Source organism: Amblyraja radiata, chromosome 30, assembly GCF_010909765.2.
Source record: "Amblyraja radiata isolate CabotCenter1 chromosome 30, sAmbRad1.1.pri, whole genome shotgun sequence".
Classification (NCBI taxonomy): Eukaryota; Metazoa; Chordata; class Chondrichthyes; order Rajiformes; family Rajidae; genus Amblyraja; species Amblyraja radiata.
In genome coordinates this window covers 11688490-11707955 of record NC_045985.1, presented here as the reverse complement: position 1 = coordinate 11707955, position 19466 = coordinate 11688490, and positions in this window count along the sequence as shown.

The window sequence follows — 19466 nt, the reverse complement described above, 5'->3', positions numbered from 1 at the left end:
CATTTTTCCTGCATCTAGCTTGTCCAGTCCATTTATAATTTTATATGTTGACTATGATGGATTAACCTATATGATTGTGTTTCTATGGTAACATTTTCTCAAAGATACGCATGTCCACAAACCGTGATAGAAGTCAAGGCATAAGGGAAAAACATCCCTGTAGATTTTCAACTAGCTACTAACAATGCCAAACGATTGCCTGATTACATATCATAGTAACGTTATTTTAGCTATGAACGTTGTATCTAAATACATACATTGTAGTCAACGCTTTCGACAGCAGGGAAGAAAATAAACATATTTGGAGGATTGCTGACATTTTTTCTCCCCCCTGCATTATTTTCTTTCAGAAGCCGTACTTAGCGAAAAGGAGGAAGGTGTGTTATTATGTAAACCGTAAAAACTACGGATGCTTGCTTCAATCTTGACCAAATAACGAACTACTAGAAGAACTCAGCGAGTCAGGCATCATCTGTAGAGGGAATCCTTCTGGTGAAGTGTCCGGGCCCTAACATTGGCAGTCTGAAGAAAGATCCGACCCAAAAAGTCGCCTATCTATTTCCTGCTTACCTGTTTCCGCTCAGCGCCTGACCACTTGAGTTATGTTTGTTTTTGCTGAAGGTACGTTTTAAAATGAATTCAAAGTTGACCAAGTAAAGAAAATCCGGGCGAATAAAACATCACGACCACATAATAAAAATGCCTAACATTGCGATACAACTGCCAAGGCGTTTGTTGCAGGATACCCGGTATACTGCAAATGGTCTTTTCGTTCAGACTATATCCAAATCATTCACTGTTAGATTAGATTAGATTAGATTAGGTTATACCTTTAATAATCCTTTACAGGAAATTACAGTGCCACGACAGCTTCAAGACAGACATAACACCACACATTTCCTCAAATGGCTTCCATACTTAACAAGTTAAAATACAAGTTAAAATACAAGTTAAAATACAATTAACTTAAAAAAAAGTGCAGTTATTTATGCGCATTATATAACCTTATAGCAGCTGGTAAACAGGACTTCCTATGTCTCTCAGTTTTGCACATTGGTGCAATCAGCCTCTGACTGAAGATGCTGCTCTTGATCACCTTCAGGGCATGGAGTGGGTGAGTGGGGTTGGTCATTATTGAACCCAGTTTGTTCAGAGTTCTGGCCTCTGCCACCTGCTGGACCGTTCGTTGCTCAGCCCCGACCACTGAGCCGGCCTTCCTGATTAGCTTGTCCAGTCTGTTTTTGTCCGCTATGCGGGCGCCATCTCCCCAACAGGCCACAGCAAAAAACAGAGCACTGGCCACCACTGAACGGTAGACACTGCACAGTAGGGGTTGGCAGATGTTAAATGACCTCAGCCTCCTTAAAAAATACAGTCGGCTTTGTCCCTTCCTGTACACCGCCTCCATATGACACTTCCAGTTCAGCTCACTGTCAAGCTGCACCCCAAGGTACCTGTGGTTAGCGACCACCTCCACCTCAGTGCCCTTAATGGTGATTGGTGTTGCTTGAGTCCTCCTCCTCCTCCCCCTCCTGAAGTCCACAACTATCTCCTTGGTTTTTTTGGTGTTAAGATGGAGGTTATTGTGTGCACTCCACTCCACAAAGTTACTTATTATGTCTCTATACTCCTCCTCATTGCCCCCTTTAATGAGGCCGACAACAGCTGTATCATCCGAAAACTTCTGCAAAAAGCAGCTGTTGGTGTTATATTGGAGCTCCGCTGTATAGATGGTAAACAGGAACGGAGCCAGCACAGTTCCTTGTGGAGCCCCTGTGCTGCTCAAGATGGTGCCCGAGACACTGTTCTGTAGGCGCACGTACTGTGGTCTGAGGGAAAGGTAATCCAAACACCACAGTACCAGTGATGGATCCACTTTCATCTTCTCCATCTTCTCCCCTAGCAGTCGGGGCTGAATTGTGTTGAAGGCGCTTGAGAAGTCAAAAAATGTAATCCTTACAGATGCATCAGTAGTGTCCAAATGTGTGTACACCCTCTGCAGCATGTAAATAAGGGCATCATCGACACTGATGTTAGGCTGATATGCAAACTGTAAAGGATCCATTTGATTTGACACACTAGTCCTGATGTAGGAAAGGACAAGTCTCTCAAATGTCTTCATTATATGTGAAGTGAGCGCTACTGGTCTGTAGTCATTGTGGAGAGTGGGATGGGTCTTCTTTGGGACAGGTGCCAGGCAAGATGTTTTCCACAGCCTTGGAACCCTCTGTAGACGCAAGCTCAGGTTGAACAGGTGTGTTAGAATACCACACAGCTCTGAAGAGCAAGTCTTCAGTAGCCTTGGGCTGGTGTCATCTGGTGTTATGCCCCTGTCCCACTTAGGAAACCTGAACGGAAACCTCTGGAGACTTTGCGCCCCCCCCCCCCCCCCCCCCCCCCCCTTGACTTTTCATAATGTGGTAGACAGTTCAGTTATTTTCAGCATTCTGAGTTCTTTTTTTAATTGAAAGATGCAATACAAATCAATTATATCGGAATAATCGGCCAGAATTCACAATTAAATCTATGCTCTGGGTTTCTGTATTTTATTCAGAATTGAAGAAAATTATTGAAGCACTGAAGCGGAAAGGTGACTAATCCATAACTATCGTTTTAGCATGAATGTGCGAAAAAGCATGGGATCACGACAATGTATGCCCCAAAGAGTGCGGGAACAGGCTCTTGGGCCCAACTTGTCCACACCGGCCAACATGTCCCAGCTACAGTAGTCCCACCTGCCAGCATTTGGTGCAGAACCCTCCAAACCTGTCCTATCCATCTGCCTGTCTAACTGCTTCTTGAATGTTGGGAGAACCCCTGCCTCAACTACCTCTGGCAGCTTGTTCCATACATCCACCACCCATTATGTGAACAAATTTCCCCTGACATTCCTATTAAATCTTTCCCCTTCACCTCGAACCTATGTCCATCTGTCTGCGTAAGCTACCAGAGTTTGGAAATTAAAGATACATGATTAAAAGATGGCCCCTCGGTCCAGTATGTGCGGGGGTGCCAATAAGTATGCCAGCCCGGCTTGTACAGGTCCCATCTTCTCGTGAAAAAAAATCACCGTGATCCAGAAATCCATAGACGCCCGATTTCCAACTTATTTCCGGCCACATATTCGTCGTACCACAGTGGAAGTATATATTAAGAAATGTGGAATCTGGTAACTTGAATTTAAAACGAAAATAATGGAAACATTCAGCAGCAAGACAGTATATATGAAATGGAAACAGATTTAACGTGTAATACTCAAAGTACATTGGACCCAGGTGCCTATTACTATTTTGATTATTGTGCTTATGTCAACAGAAAATACATTCGGCCAGCAAGAAAAGGGTATCTATTCCAATACTTCCGGTATTTGTTCCATACGTTTTTGATCACTTAACTTGCTATTTCATCAACATCTGTCAAATCTGTGTTGGGATATCCGTCAAATATTTGTGTCTTATTTTTCTTAATGCTGTTTCCACTGGTGTGCCTTTGCCTTTCCCTGCTGGAAGTATGCAACTCACTCCCGCTGCATCGTGAATTCTGTATTTTATGCCGCGGACGCTCAGATTCTCTGAATTACTTCTGGGAAACGTACGAGAAGAAACATGCGCAAATAAAAATGCAGACGGTGAGCATGCTTCCGGAAGTGTAAATTAACAGACACGTGCTAACAATGTAGATAGTTTAACCATCAATAGCTCTATCGTCTGAGAGCCATTAATGCCCCTGCCCCACTTAGGAAACCTGAACGGAAACCTCTGGAGACTTTGCGCCCCACCCAAGGTTTCCGTGCGGTTCCCAGAGGTTGCAGGTGGTTGCCGGAGGTTGCAGGTAGTGGAAGCAGGTAAGGAGACTGACAAAAACCTCCGGGAATCGCACGGAAACCTTGGGTGCGGCGCAAAATCTCCAGAGGTTTCCGTTCCGGCTTCCTCAGTGGGACAGGGGCGTAATTTATCAGTTAAGACCAGTATTTGCTCCATGAGATAATAGTAAAACTTCACTCACGCAAATCGTCAAAACTAATGCAGAGACAACGAGGAGACAACGTCAAAGTTAGGAATACACCTCGTCCCACAAAAGTGTCCAATGGACGACATTGGTCATAACGACAGAAAAGAATGAAAGGTTAGCAATAAGTACTGACATTTTGTATCAAAATCCTGATATAACCAGACCCCTGTTTTATGAGATTGAAAGGTTCACAGTCTCATGGCTAAAATAAAATCAATTTCGGCTTAGGCATCTATTAGATGATTATTCTGTTTAAGTTAAGGGCCTGTCCCACAAGCATGCGACTGCATGCGGCAAGCGCGACCAAACCGGAAGCGGGGGCAGCGCGGAGGTCGAGTGATCCTGTAAGAGTTGACGTGAAGTTCGAGCGAAGTCCGCGGGAAGTTCGCGCTGGGCGTACGCCGTCAAGACGCTGCTACGGCGTCGAAACGCTGCGCACGCCCGTCGAGGCGGTGCGTACGGCCTCAATGCGGCTGCGGGCCGGCAGGCCGTTGCAGTGCGGAATTTTTGGACAGTGTCATTTTTCGGAGCCCCACGAGATGTCGTGACCAGCTCCGCACAACTCCATACACCTCCGGCGATCGAAGTGGGACCGGGCCCGCGAGGCCGTATGCTCGTGGGACAGGCCTTTAAGAGTGTGCAAGAATGTTTACGTCTAAACCTCGTGCCAATAATCAATAACCCCTTCACTGAGCGCTCCATAATCAACCCACTCTATTATTTGATGAGACTGGACCCAAATTACATCAAACATCGCGAAAACTACTTCAATTCATCGTCACTATATTCGAGAAGTGAAAATACCACTGACACGCAGATATTCTGTAATTGTGACCACCTTCAGAAAGTGAAACAAATATAATATTACATGTAAAAGTTGTCATTTTATTATCTGCCGTTTGGTCAGGTGATCAGAGCAGTCGTTCGCGAATTTTTCCTTATGCCTCTGTCCCACTTAGGAAACCTGAACGGAAACCCCTGGAGACTTTGTGCCCCACCCAAGGTTTCCGTGCGGTTCCCGGAGGTTTTTGTCAGTCTCCTTACCTGCTTCCACTACCTGCAACCTCCGGCAACCACATGCAACCTCCGGGAACCGCACGGAAACCTTGGGTGGGGCGCAAAGTCTCCAGAGGTTTCCGTGCTGGTTTCCTAAGTGGGACAGGGGCTTTAGTGTTGGCGAAATTGCGCTACCTAATTTCAGTATGGAGTTCGTTCATCAAGAGGAGCATTCGCTGTAGCTGACGACATGGAACTTGCATGAACAAGTACTGAATACAATAAAAGTTGTGCATGTCATTTGATGATATGAAGAACGACCTCGAATTCACCAGGAGCGAATGTTTGCGGGCAGAGCGTGAACGTGACTGGCCTCAAAATTATATTTACTTTCCAATCTGGCTACATGAAGGCATACCTGCCATGATTTCTAGCTGGCCATTTAACCTCAGAACAAAGCGACATCAAGCAAGGCCGTGTTCTCGCTGCACGTTTCTCCTCAATCTCTTTGGTACTATTAGTCGCTTCCTGCTAACACCCATACACATTTCCTTTTCTACTGCATCTTATATATATTTATTTTTCTGCTTCAGGGAGAGGCACGACCGAACCTGGGATTTCCGAAAAAGGTAGAGACAAAATAAAATATTCAACTATGCTGATTAAGATAGCACAATTATATAATGTAGTCTAAAATTTCAGGAAAATATACAAATTATATATATCAATCACGATTTATTTCACGATAGGGCAATGCTGAACAGATCTATTTTTGTTATTCTGTTAAGAATATGTGATTCTGTTCCATTATGTTTGTAGTTTGTTTGATTGTTTGTTTGTTTGTCTTTTTGCACAAAGTCCGCGAGCATTGCCACTTTTCATTTCACTGCACATCTCGTATGTGTATGTGACGAATAAAATTGAATTGACTTGACGTGACTTTTTTCTCAACTAGGATGCAACATTGTATCCAAATCTGCAGGAGAAAGGAAAACATATTTCAAAAAATATTGTGTATTCTCGATTTAACCTCATGAAATCCCCTCAACTGCAGATTTCACCTTCAATAAGCCACGGGTAAAATAAGCTGAAGACGCCTGAAATTAATTACACTAAGATGTAACTGTGGAAATTCGCTGTTGCTCCAAGCAGGGATTTTTGGGGATTAGTACGACATTTTTGTTCAATTTTATTTTCACGCATTAGCAGAAAACGGTGAGTTCCATCACATCCAACAAATATATTCGGTGCGTTCCCTATTTTTGAATTCTACTCGGAGACTATCACAGACTGAGAATTATATATTACCATTGTTCAATGATTGTACTCCCAGCGACTTGTAGATATCAATCTTACACTTGGCTTTGTACATCAGGACCATTTGATCTACACCTATACACACAGACTTTCAACGCTGTGACTTTTCGTTTTGACACCGACAGGTGGTGTAAATTGCAGCCCACTTTGCAGCTCCCATTTATCAACTATCGTATCAGGAATCAAATAGAACATTCAACGATTTCTCAACCTCGAGCAATAACAATCGAAGATAAATTATCCTGCTCTTAGACGACTGCAAATCAATGCAAGTACATTAAAAATTGCAAATATACATGTATATTCGAATTCTGTTTTTGCATTGCAGAAATCTCCATACTGGACGAAAGCTTAAGTAAAGCAGGTATACTCTATCGAACATTAATTCAAGGAAACTTGTAATTTGCCAGTGACACCGATAATAAGGAAACGATGTTGCGTTCTAAAACATTCGATGCCTTAACTGCCGTAAGCAATACCTCTGCCATGAAAAAAGTTAGCACTTTATATTTCCACCAATTGCAAGATTAACTCTGAAAGTAATTTAAGACATGCGAAAGCTGGAGATGAGCTGCCAAGAGAAGTGGCAGACAAATTCGCTTCCCGAAAAGCCAACAGATAACAACTACTTTTGGCATTTCATCTCGAAGTTTTCATAAGCGGGCTTCATAACAAGCAAATGTATGAAGTATTTCAGGTCAGCCAAGATTGGAGCATCTAATCTCGCTTCAACTACTGAGCACATAATCTTTCCAATAGGATTAACGTTTCATTCTGAAAAGAGGCTACAAATAAATTTATATTATTTTCTCCATCTTCATTAAGCGAATTACTGTGGTAAATGAAGGGGCGTTAATTTTGATTGAACAAGGAAGAGTGGAAAAAGCTAACTCCAGTATTGTGTTTGGTTTACTCCATTCTGTTTTAAATCGTTTTTTTGCAACTTGGCACTAATTATCCTATATTATATTATTTCATTGTAATTAGCGTTTAGTTTTTAAAACTGTAACATTATAGTTTATTGTAAAGAATTTTGGCAGAAAAAACGCAAAGGACTAGAATGTCTGCGTGTTTTGGAAATGCGAACTCAGCCTTAAAGCATCTAGGCACACGGTGCACCCCTAACCTTCTACAGAAGCGCGCTGTTCAAGAGGGTCAAACAAGAACAACTTCTGAAACGGGAAAACGAAAATAAATGGCAAATAAGTGTAACAAGCATCGAAATATTCAGTACGATATGGCATTTTTTTAAATAGCGAAATAACTCAATTTTGATTGCTCATTTTTAAATATCTATTTATTTCAGAACGCCTGCTGCTGAAGAGAGAAACGGGTACGGTAATTAAATTAAAGTTATCGTCAATATATTGAGGAAGTTCCGTAGTAAAGTGCGGCTAGACCACGCACACATCCATCTATCTATCTATCTATCTATCTATCTATCTATCTATCTATCTATCTATCTATCTATCTATCTATCTATCTATCTATCTATCTATCTATCTATCTATCTATCTATCTATCTATCTATCTATCTATCTATCTATCTATCTATCTATCTATCTATCTATCTATCTATCTATCTATCTATCTATCTATCTATCTATCTGTCTGTCTGTCTGTCTGTCTGTCTGTCTGTCTGTCTGTCTGTCTATCTATCTGTCTGTCTGTCTGTCTGTCTGTCTGTCTGTCTGTCTGTCTGTCTGTCTGTCTATCTATCTATCTATTTATCCGATTTCGAAAGGATTTTATGAAGAGAACAGATGCTTAATGACTAAAAAGAACAGACATTTAAAGTGACACTATCACTGGGATGTTACATTATATATAGTTGAGAATACGTTTTTAATTGAAACGCTGAAAACCAATGCTTTTGGTTTGTTAAACATTGGCGCACTTTTTTTTAGAGGTTGCTATAAAGATAGACACAAAATGGTGGAGAAATTAGGCAGCATTTATGGAGAAAAGGAGCAGGTGACCTTTCGGATCACAACCCATCATTCGTGAGAGAGGGACACTAGAGGTATGAAAAGGTATAGAACAAATCAAAGCCGGCACCGATGACCAAGAAAAGGTGGAGCCCACAATGTGCTATTGTTGGCTGCTTTAAAATGTGCTTTTTTGACCTAATTATTTGGCGTTCCGTATGCATCATTGCTAGCCTATTTCGGCCCCTTTGTGCATTGCATATGTCGCAAATAATAACATTAACAACTTAAATGTATTAACGTAAATATATTTGCGCTAAGATATAACATATTCTATGTTCCCTCAGCTGAGAGTGAACTCATTGAGAAGGATACAGGTAAGATAACATCTTCTCCAGATTCGAATAATTCTCAAGAGATGAAACATTTCAAAGATGGTCAAATCCGCGGGACATAGCATGGTGATTAGATGTCAGTACCTTCTGTACTTGACACGATTTAATTCATTTTGCTTGCAACTTCAGTATTCATAGAGTCCTTGTGGCATACAATCAAATGGCACATGGCGAGGGCGGGACTCAACTGATGTATTAGTTGTGACCTCCGCGCACTAATCCGGTCCAGTCCACTGTCCCAGGTGTCCGTGCAACTCCACAATTATATTTCCTTCTCGTTGCTGGTCAGTCGACTGTCGATATAATTGAGCGCACTAATTCCACATCTTCGCATTATGTGGCATTTTTCCATGTTTCCCCTTGTGCTAATTTCGCTTCCGATGTTCGAGATTTGTCGGGCGAAGATAACGCAGACGTTCGGCACTAATACGGTATCATTGTTTCCTACGATCCCATACCCACACGAAAAAATAGGTGGGCCATCTGCCGTTCAATTTCTGTTATTGCTATAAATAGTTTCAGATTGCCGTTCTCTTTCGGTTATTGCCATAAATAGTGTCGAGCCTTTTACTGGGAAACTTTGATGGAAAACAGATATAGGGGTTCTAAAGCTCTGAGCAAACTATCAAAATCAGAAGCGACATTGATGTTCTAAGCAACGTTCAATTTTTTGCAAGCGATCTAAATGGTATTTTTCCATGGGCTGGTAGTTGGAAAATGGCTTATTCCACACAACTGCGAGTCAAACTCGGAGAAAGAAGGCTGCAGATGCTGGTCCACACCGAGGATAGACATAAAATGCCCGCGTAACCCCGTGGGACAAGCAGCATCCCCGGAGAGAAGCAATGGGTGACGCTTTGGGTCGAGACGCTTCTTCAGACTGAGGGAAACTGGAGATATAGAAGGGTAAGGTGTGAAAACGACCGATCAAAGCAGACGCAGCTCAAGATGTGGAATGGTTCATTGTTGGCTGAGGCGAAACTGGTAACGAGGCATACAAACGGTGAAATTAATCAGGAGGACAGTGAAACCAGTCGGAGAAACAGGGTGGTCGGGAATGAGATCAAAGGAAAGCAAGCATTACTTGAAGTTAGATTTCATCCCGCTGCGTTGTAAGCTGCCCAAGCGAAATACGAGGTGTTGTTCCTCCAATCTGCGTTAGTGCTCACGCTGACAGTGGAGCAGGCCCAGGGCAGGAAGGGCAGAATGAAAATGGGGGAATTAAAGTATTTAGCAAACGGGTGATCGCGTAGGCCTTGGCGGACTGAGCGAAGCTGTTCAGCGAAACGTCAGCCTTACATATAATATTCTGCATTAAATGAAATGTTGCTGGAGTTTCCCAAACGTCTCCCGTGTGTGTAAAACGCAATACAATGTATATTGCTACTCTGTGTCTGCAGTATCACTATGTCCAGAATTATGTGTGTTTACGGTTTTGAAGGTTCATTGTTGCTTCATATGTTTATGTTCGTCGATATATTAAAAGAACAAGATGAACGGGTGCATGCATTGGAAAATGTATTGAGAATAAGAATATTATGCAGGTCAAAAATAGAAGATATTTGGAAAAAGTTTTGAATTGGCGAAATTAGAACCCCGCTTTTCTCAGTATAAACATTTTCATAAATTGAATTGAAGAAAACTAATTTCATTGTAAATATTTAGCACGTTCTCTTACGAATGTAATTTTATTTTGTTTTTACCAGCAATCAAGAAGCTAAATGTATTTTTGGAACAAGCAGGTGAGGTCTTCTTTAATACTCTACCGTGCATAGAATAACTGCGCTGAAAAAAAACTCCCTTTTCTTCCGGCAATTTATTCCCAATCGTTCCCGCTCACCAGTCGAATATATCTTTCTTTTTTAAACATATTATCCTCGGTGCGTTTTTACTGATTATATTCACCAGAAAAAAATACTATTGTCAATATAGAATTTAAGTTCAATTTCGCGTATTTGTATGAGAAAATCAAATGCGAAAATCACTCACGATACTTCCTACAAAGCGATTTGTGTAACTAATTTTGCGCATGGCATGTTCGGTAATGGCGTTCGGTAATTAACAAATAATTTGCTCTTAAAGAGAAATCACGCAGAGATCAAGAGAACGGTAGGTGTTACTGATGACGTTTTTTTTCAATTTAAATGAATAATTTTCTGATAAATCATTGCATTGGACAAAATTCTCAATCTTACATTCACCGGGTTTCTGTGCTTGAGATAATGTTGTAGGATGTGTTTATGTCATTTTATATATTGTCTTAGCTACACATGTTAGAAATATATCCGGGAAGCGAACATCTTAAAATATGATTTAACCAATCTGGGCATAAGGGTGTACACGTCGTATTTTTGTCCACCAGCTTCGCGTCTTCTTCAGCTGACCCTTTTAAATGTTTCGGATTACTTTAAATGAAGTCGTTGATCACCATTATTGCAAGTTTTTTGATGATGTAAATGCCCAGCTTTTCTTATTTTCTGTAACACAGAAGGAGGCCATTCAACCCAACTAATAGCATTCTCACTGCTATTTTACCACTCTCTGGAGCGCTTTCCTGTCTGCAACAGAGTAGCCTGCATACCACACTGAAATGCAATAGGTCAGCAGACTCTCAATGGTCGCCCGGTATAAGGCCACCAGCAGCTTCTTCTTGGTGTTGTGCCTCCTGAGCACTCTCAGGAAGTGTAGTCTCTTTTGTGCTCTCTTGACGGCTGCAGTGGTGGTGGCCGACCAGGAGAGGTCCTCGGATATGAGGACTCCTTGGAATTTCAAAGTCTGCACCCTTTCCACACATGCCCCATGTATGCAGAGCGGGGCCGGGTCTTCTTCCCGTTTCCTCCTGAAGTCCAGTATTAGCTAGTTTGTCTTTGTGGTGTTCAATGTCAGGTTAATGTGTTCGGAACGTTGTAATGTTATCTTACGTAACAAAAGGTAAAGACCTCAACAACAAAATAGCTAATAACGTGTTGTTTTACTTAACTTATTTCACGAAAAGAAACAATAAATATGAAAAGAGGTAACTACATCATTACTATCAACCAAATCTCCTAAACAATGTAATATCGATTTGTTACTCGGAAGTCTATGATTATTATTATGCATCGATGCTTGTACGAACTGGACGATTCCTTTATTCAAACATATTTTATTGCACGTTTGCTTCGGGTGTTCGTATTTAGTGTAAGACACCGTTTTTATCTCCGCGTGGTGTAAATAGATTTCCACCATATGAATATTTTGAAACCGGTTCACATCTCTGGCTAGCCACAAGAAAATGTCTCCCGGGGTCAGGTCCATAGCCAACCAGCAAGGTAGAGGGGGCAACGCGCGTGGCGGGACTGTCATATGAGGAAAGATTGAAAAGACTAGGCTTGTATTTACTGGAGTTTAGAAGGATGAGGGGAGTTTTTATAGAAACATATAAAATTATAAAAGGATGAATGCAGGGAAAATGTTCCCAATGTTGGGCGAGTCCAGAACCAGGGGCCACAGTCTTAGAATAAAGGGGAGGTCATTTAAGACTGAGGTGAGAAAAAACGTTTTCTCCCTGAGAGTTGTGAATTTATGGAATTCCCTGCCACAGAGGGCAGTGGAGGCCAAGCCACTGGATGGATTTAAGAGAGAGTTAGATAGAGCTCTACGGGTTAGTGGAGTCAAGGGATATGGGGAGAAGGCATGCACGGGTTATTGATAGGGGACGATCAGCCATGATCACAATGAATGGCGGTGCTGGCTCGAAGGGCCGAATGGCCTCCTCCTGCACCTATTTTCTATATTTCTATGTATGAGTGTCGCAGGCACTGAAACCCAAAACCAAATTCTCAACTCACTCGGGTATTTTTTGAATTGGTGTATGTCAAATGTATTTATGCTAATCAAATACATAAAAACTGAAATAAAATTAAACAATTAAGCATTTACACACATATAGGGAGAATACGTTACTTTGTGCATTTCTATCTCATGTAAAAAAATGTAATTATATGTTACACAAAATCAATAAATCAAAAAATGCAATGAACCACCAACAAAATCCCCAATTCGTAGATCCATGCTTTGTACAAAATTGTAGGTCAGATACCGATCACATCCGCCTTCTCCATTACAACCGAGTGTGGCTGGATCCAATCCGTATTTACAGGTAAATTATACTGTCGAAGTACTACATCAAAGCGTATATACTACAGAATGTTGGTCTTCCTTTCCAGAACTGGAGCAACTAAAAAAAAGACTCAAGTATTCGGGTGAGAAAGGATTCTTGTTTTCATTTCATTACTGTATATTTATTGTAAGTTTCAAAATGCAGTTTTTGGTTTCTCGTATTATCCCTTACTGATAGGTTGGTTAACAATTGCCCGTTGCTATTAAAATTACATTTCAATACATATAATTCACGTGACACATATGTACTTTTACACTCAATTCCTCTTCGAAGAAACGCAACCAGCCGTTTCATTTCGTACTCATTTGCCGTGGCTGCATATCGGCTCACATTGATTTATATAGAAGGAGGTACGGGTACTGCTGAAAATCAGTGTTTTCTCCCGATCGGTATCAAACCATCTCCCCACTTTCTATCTTTACAACCATTGGATGACTTCATACAGTTTTACATTCAATTTAACGTCGTCTGAAATTCTAAAAACACCAAATTCTCCCGATAAGTTCAGTCAAATCCGCCAGATGTCTCAGTCATGATTTTCATATCATATACCCATTGAGATCAACTCTAATTATTAATTTCCAAGTGCCATGTTACAAATTCTTAACAATGAATTGTTCCTCCAAGAAAGGTTTCAGGCTAAATGTTCTGAATTTCATAACTTTCTATGCGATGTCGTTGTGTTTGATTCCCTCGAAAATCTGGTCACCACTCAAAATCTATAGGATTTCATGGATGGTTTCAATAACGAAACAGCCAACAGGTAACAGGGACTTTGAAAAATACGGTTAAAGAAAGCGGTAAATATCGATGAAGACATGTTATACTGATAAAATGCAACATATGAATGACGCGCCTACAGTAAATAGTCGATCACCCGGACACGTTTCACGGCAAGAAAATCAAAAAGATCACACGGTAAAATAATTTTCCTTCATCTAATTTGCAAGTTGCTGATCCTTTTTCCTGATCCAATACACAGAGTTCTACATTTATCAGCTGCACAAACAACTTTCCAGCATTGCAAATACGTCTGCTATTATGTCATGTCACTGAGATGAATACAATTAAATACTCACGTCACGCGCAGCGGAGGGAAAATGTGAAAATCTTCCAACCAAGTAAAGGAATGAACCTTTAGGGTCATAAACAGAAACGATGACCTAGTTTTTTTCTCATACACAGTGCAAACATATTATCTACAATTCGTGACCGGATGATGCATGTTAGGTTTTGGCACGTTCGTGTAAACTATTGCCACGGCGAATCATCTTGTAAAAATAAATGCGGCCGTGGACTTGACCGCAGTTGAAGATATAATGGCACATAAAACCTTGGATACGGCCCCACTGCTCGGATTTACATTTACAGATATGAAATACCGCCTGATCAGTCCTACTTACCTGGCAAGGGTCCGGGAATGCAGGGCATCCGATGACGTGAAAAAAAACATTGTTCACCTGCGCCCAAATCGTGCAACGTGTTATATCACTAGAACTACCGGAGACTGATAGTAGCTATCAGTTAATTTTGTGTGGACAGGAGTCGACTTCAGAGGAATGCCTATGAAAGGACATTATGTAATATCGCCAAACATCTATTGAGAACAGTGTTAAAAAGGAATAATATGATATATTCATGAACAAAACGGAACATTAGTTTTCAACCGATAGGCGAAGTCATCTAAATCGTGGCTTTTCGTTCGAAGAAGTGGAAGAAGCGATAACCTGAATTAATAGCATTTGCTGATTTAAAAAAAGAAAAGACTGACCTGTAAATTGAAGGGCATAATGGTTATTGTACAAGAATAAAATCACGCCATTCACTTTCATAGTAGTGACCATTTATTCCTTTCATGATGGATGAAGTGTTTTTTTACGCAGCAGACGTTACATTCGAAAAGCCATCTTCATGGATGATGCATATCTTTTATTATCTGCTGATCTTCCGTTAAACAAATTATGCATTATTTTAAAAACTTGATGCATTCAGCAGGCAAACATTGCTTATTCATTTCTAATTTCAATATATGTCTTTGCAAGTTAGGTCATCAGACAATTGTAATTTGGTTGTTTAAGTCGCTGATGGTGGATAATTATTTATATGAATATTCCTTCCCTCATTTAGAAGACACTTGCAATGAGAAAGAAAGAGGTATGTGCATTGAGGTGGGGGAAAAGCACTTCTGTGGGTTACTTAAACCAGATTCATAAAGCAAGTAAAGCAACATACATTATTTTACATTTTATAATATTTTGAATTTTATTTCACAGAACTAGCATCTTTGAAGCAAGCTTTGCAAGTGACACGTGAGTAACAACCTTGCATAAAGATGGAGACATTTAAATTAGATTATGCCATACGTCGGTTTTAAACCGGAATGTTTACCGTTTTGTAAAAAATAATGTCAATACCGAAATTGCTTTCGAAACATAGAAACATAGACAATAGGTGCAGGAGTAGGCCATTCGGCCCTTCGAGCCTGCACCGCCATTCAATATGATCATGGCTGATCATACAACTCGTATCCTGTACCTGCCTTCTCTCCATATCCCCTGATCCCTTTAGCCACAAGGGTCACATCTAACTCCCTCTTAAATATAGCCAATGGACTGGCCTCAACTACCTTATGTGGCAGAGAATGCCAGAGATTCACCACTCTCTGTGTGAAATTTGTTTTTCTCATCTCGGTCCTAAATGATTCCCCCCTTATCCTTAAACTGTGACCCCCTTGTTCTAGACTTCCCCAGCATCGGGGACAATCTTACTGCATCTAGCCTGTCCAACCCCTTAAGAATGTTGTAAGTTTCTATAAGATCCTCCCTCAATCCTCTAAATTCTAGCGAGTACAAGCCAAGTCTATCCAGTCTTTTTTCATATGAAAGTCCTGACATCCCAGGAATCAGTCTGGTGAACCTTCTCTGTATGGCACGAATGTCTTTCCTCAGATTAGGAGACCAAAACTGCACGTAATACTCCAGGTGTGGTCTCACCAAGACCCTGTACAACTGCAGTAGAACCTCCCTTCTATACTCAAATCCTTTTGCCTTTCCCTTATTTTTGCTATTCCTTGAATATTCCTAAGTGACATTCAAATATTGCAAAGCTGGAAATGTATAGAATGAACAGTTTATCAAATCTATTAATTTATTCAATAGTATCGCATGCTCATCTGCTAACGATAGCTATACCTGTACTCCCATTCACAATGACGAATGGCTTTCATACTGACCATGTGACATGTATTTTTGCACAATAGAAGAAAGCCTAAAACAACGAGATAAAGGTAAAAACGAACATTTAAATCTGATCCTCCTTAAAGTTAAAACAATCTATGCATTGCTAAATTTAAACTGTGAATAAATCTCGTAATTTCAGATAATCTCGCGCGTTGGATTATCATCAAGATTAAATCTCTGCCTTCCCTTATGTTTCTCGTGCGTATACTTCGCAGAGAGTCACTGAGATTCGCCTTATTTCAGACTGCATATATCTACCTATCCATTTAAAAAAATATATCTTATTGATTATATTTATATGATGGTATATGGACACACTGATCTGTTCTGTATTCATGCCTGCTATATTCTGTTGTACTGAAGCAAAGCAAGAATTTCATTGTCCTATCTGGGACATATGACAATAAACTCTCTTGAATCTAGAATCTTGAATCTTGATTGGTGTTTCTATGTTTTGCATTGTCTCAACTCTCAGTGTAATTCAGATAACCAATGGCGAGTGTCAATGACAATCCAGTATGGTTACCGGAACTAGCAGTTTCTAGAATCATTGCTGCTGAACGATATTTTAGCTTCAGATTCCGCAGTTTCCTATGCCTAGTGTGATATTTCCGATAACTATGATCATAAAACATAAAATACATATGTTTAACCGGTATACAATGGCAAGCATTTTCGATCGACGTACCCAACTTGATATGACAAATCGCTTTTAATATTCCCGTCGATAGGCTGCAACCTTGTCGTAGAACTGCTTCGCATTCCAAAATAAAATGTCAAGCCTTTAACATCAACTGATTTCAATTATATTTAAGTGTTCGTTCCCATGCTAAAATGTTGGCCGTATCAAGTGATAGCGCCCCAGGACTATCGAAATGAACACAGATATTTTCACTCTGAATTAACAGCGAGCCATTGTTGGCTAGAAGGGCTCTCCGCTTAAAGACTGACATCACTTAAGATTTTTTTCAGATAATTTCCATTTCTAGATTAAAAATCTATGTTATTTTAATAGTGATAGCAACATTATAATAATGGGCAATATATATATATTTCGCTTGATCTATCTTTTCACATTCCACCATTTTTGAATGTCGCTTTAAAGACACAACAGTGAAGGCCCTACTTCCGAGGGAATACATGAAAAAGCTGTATTCCTTATTGCATAAGTTAGAAACATAGAAACATAGAAATTAGGTGCAGGAGTAGGCCCTTCGGCCCTTCGAGCCTGCACCGCAATTCAATATGGAACCCCTGATCATCCAACTCAGTATCCCGTTCCTGCCTTCTCTCCATACCCCCTGATCCCCTTAGCCACAAGGGCCACATCTAACTCCCTCTTAAATATAGCCAATGAACTGGCCTCGACTACCCTCTGTGGCAGAGAGTTCCAGAGATTCACCACTCTCTGTGTGAAAAAAGTTCTTCTCATCTCGGTTTTAAACGATTTCCCCCTTAAGCTGTGACCCCTTGTCCTGGACTTCCCCAACATCGGGAGCAATCTTCCTGCATCTAGCCTGTCCAACCCCTTAAGAATGTTGTAAGTTTCTATAAGATCCCCTCTCAATCTCCTAAATTCTAGAGAGTATAAACCAAGTCTATCCAGTCTTTCTTCATAAGACAGTCCTGACATCCCAGGAATCAGTCTGGTGAACCTTCTCTGCACTCCCTCTATGGCAATAATGTCCTTCCTCAGATTTGGAGACCAAAACTGTACGCAATACTCCAGGTGTGGTCTCACCAAGACCCTGTACAACTGCAGTAGAACCTCCCTGCTCCTATGCTCAAATCCTTTTGCTATGAAAGCTAACATACCATTTGCTTTCTTCACTGCCTGTGATACATCGCCTTTGAAGTAAATAACACTGAAGCTTTAAGGAGACCGGATAGGAGAAAAAGCACGATTCTATATGGAAGTGAGTAACATGGGTACATTTAACTCTATTTACAGATGCGCTGAGAACTCGGAGAAATCTTGCTGCACCAGGTAAGAGCTGCGGCATGGCAATAGGAACAGGCACAAACAGTGCTTGGAATTATTACTTCGTTCTATTCACTTGCATCGATACATATTCCAATGGTTTATGCCTGACAGGCGTCCGCCACGTATTTACATCTATGTTCGTTGATTTTCGTCTGCGGATTATTGTATTGAATTCCAAGGAAATATCGAGGTGGGTGCAGGGAGTTTAAGAAAATGTTCCAGTTCGAATTTGATGCCCAACATCATGAATCAGAGATAATCGGAAACATTGACAGCATACAGCGAAACGAAATGCTAGTTGGAGGCTTGCTGATTGTACATGGAGACAAATGGATGCGGATGATGAGCACAGGGAACCAGTTCTTGGGTAGGGCAGGGCTCGGTATGTAAAAGGCGGAGCAGATACAGAGGGGATTATTTGAAATTTGCGATTTTTTTTTTAAATACATTTTTATTTGAGGCATCTGCATATCATAGTCCAAACCAGTACAGACTTTGTTTAACGGTTACATATTAAGTATCCAGGTTTCCAGGGACCCAGTTACCAAAGTAGCTGGGATCCTTCTTTATCGGTTACCTATCAACATTGCCTCTAATTATTTATTTATATTTATAGATAGAAAAAGAAAGAAAGAAAGAAAGAAATTAGAAAGATAGAATAAACTATCAATAATACAACTTGGGAGATGGGTCCGTAGGTCAGCGAACATAATTATTCATCTAGACCTGGGTTCAGGCTTCAGTCCGGCCTCCGTGCCGGTCCGATCTACCCCTTCAAGTAATCTATAAATGGAGACCATATTCTAATGAATAATTCTGGTTTGTCAATTAAGACATATCTAATTTTTTTCCAAATGTAAGGTCTCCGACATCTCCATAATCCACATCTTGATTGTGGGGGTTGTTGGGTTTTTCCAAAATGTTAATATCAATTTTTCCCCAATTATTATACTGTAATCAAAGACATTTCTTTGAAATTTGCGAACTTAATGTTCATGCCATTGAAAGATGCTTGGAGAACCTGGCAGAATTGACTTCCCTTCCCACACGCATAACCTATGGACGAGGCACAGGTGACGAGGAGGCGCACGGTGCTTCACTGGAAAGGTAGTCAAATTTTCGGGTGGTAGCAACACAGGCTCGGTAAATGTTTACAGTCGAAAGGCTTGCTGTGTGAAGTGGGGTAACAAGGATAGTCACTCCAACACCAAGCTGATTCTCAGTTCAGCATTGTCCGCAATGACTATTTGAGCGATGGCGAAGAAAGAACTATCTCTGCTTGATCGACAAAACAAATGTCTTCCCTTATAAAAAAAATATGCTCAACTGCCATATTCGACTTAATGAGAACTGATAATCACTTTTTGTATGTGTTTTATTTTAGCAAATGATGTCCTCCGCATACAATTCAGTAACGTATCAATTGTTCTTATC